Source organism: Sinocyclocheilus grahami, unplaced genomic scaffold, assembly GCF_001515645.1.
Source record: "Sinocyclocheilus grahami isolate Dianchi unplaced genomic scaffold, SAMN03320097.WGS_v1.1 scaffold231.1, whole genome shotgun sequence".
In the NCBI taxonomy this organism is placed as follows: Eukaryota; Metazoa; Chordata; class Actinopteri; order Cypriniformes; family Cyprinidae; genus Sinocyclocheilus; species Sinocyclocheilus grahami.
Genome location: NW_015505410.1, coordinates 243555 through 245264, shown reverse-complemented (window position 1 = coordinate 245264; position 1710 = coordinate 243555). Strand labels below are relative to the sequence as shown.

Sequence of the window (1710 nt, the reverse complement as noted above, 5' to 3'; positions counted from 1 at the left end):
ATTTTTGGATGTTAAAATACTTCCTCCTATCATAGTTGAATAAGTACTGTGTTTGCTTTAGCATCCCAACCAGCCAGACACAGCAACACTGGCTCAACCAATGGCGTGAGTGTCACACAGCTCACATAAACAGTGTTTTTGAATAGAGAAGTGGTGTTTCTCTTCACTTGAAGACAGAACTTCAGGTGGAGCAAAGCACACCGTGTTCAGGGTGTCTGAGAGGGAAACCTCTGGAAGAGAAGAGCAAAGTCATCCAGCAGTGGGTTCCACCAGCCTCTATCCAAAACACACCAAAGTACATTCAAACAGAGTGATCGATACATGTATGGCTGAGGAGTTCATTCCACGTGTTAGATATAAACAGAGAAAGTGAAGTGTGAAAGACACTTCGACACACAGCACTGCAGCATGAGTCTCTGTGCTGAGTCTCTCACATCTTCCTTGTTCTTCCACACTCTCTCTCCTTCTCGCATCTTTGTTCTTCTTCAAAAGCTCCCTCTTATTTTGTTTAAACCACAGAACTGCATTATGTGTGTCTTACTGCTATCTCAAAGAAAGAACAAATAAAACCTCAACCTACATTTTGGCAAATTTATGAGGAAAACTGCTTGGTCAATTTGCAAAGCTAAATATTTAAAGACAAAATGAAACGGCATTCACAACACATTTAAGTTCAGTAATGTGATAAGATTTGAGTGAAAAGAGTTTGAGAATATTCAGATGGAAACAATGAAGGATGGGACTTGTGGTGCAAGAATTGATTGGCTCATTTAAAAAGTGGGCATTTATTGAACAGTTTTGGGCCGTTTTTACTTATAAACAGTACTTGATCTGTGCATATTTCTCTCTTGATGCAGATGAGACCACTTTTTCACTGGGGAAAGCAATATTATGGATAGAGGACTTGTGAAGTTAAAAACGTCCTAATCGTGAATTTATTACAAACAAGCAGCTTTTCGCTTGACAAGACATTTATTGACGGACTGGAGTCGTGTGAATTACTGTGATGTTTTTTATCAGTTGTTTGGACTCTTATTCTGACGGCACCCATTCACTGCAGGGAATCCATTGGTGCACAAGTGATATAATGCTACATTTTTCCAAATCTATTCCAACGAAGCAACAAACTCGTCTGTATCTCGGAGGCTGAGTACATTTTCATCAAATTTTTATTTTTGGGTGAACTACTCCTTTAAGAATGTGCAGTCACAGGTGTGTTTATCTGCATTTCACAACGGCTTTCAATGCAGCTCATCCTATTAGGATTCAGAGTCAAAACTATTTATTTTATTACTATTCTTTTTCCCTGCACATACAGCAGCAAAGCAAGACGGAAACAGGATCAATTGTGATTTCTTTGTTCAGGCACGCTCACATGTACACACACAGATCAAATTCAGTCTCAGTAGTCGAATCTTCTTTACCTCTGCAGCTGAGAGCCAGCGATATACAAATACACACAAACAGAATAATGATTAGGGACAGTGAACTGCGCTTGCATGTCTCATCGTTCGAGGGTGCAAGTTGTAGATAGCACACAAAAATGGATGTAGATGGTATTGTGTGTGTCTGTCCTTACCACCCTGAACCGAATCATCCCGCAAGAGCAGTCATTTGCATGTAAATGAGACTACAACATGCATGTGCGCTCCTTACTTACCGAAGATATTGGTGGAATGTCCTTTCTTGGCGATGGGTTTGAGCTCGTTG

The 1710-nt window shown here is 40.2% G+C and overlaps 1 protein-coding gene across 1 annotated transcript in view; it reads right to left on the bottom strand.

Annotated features, from left to right (window-relative positions):
• Positions 1-1704, bottom strand: part of LOC107597367 (mannosyl-oligosaccharide 1,2-alpha-mannosidase IB-like) — a 55064-nt gene extending 53360 nt beyond the window's left edge. Inside the window, exon 1 of the mRNA XM_016288387.1 lies at positions 1661-1704. The gene's annotated coding sequence lies outside the window, so the exon portion shown is untranslated. The remainder of the gene's footprint in view (positions 1-1660) is intronic.
• Between the last annotated feature and the right edge of the window lie 6 nt (positions 1705-1710).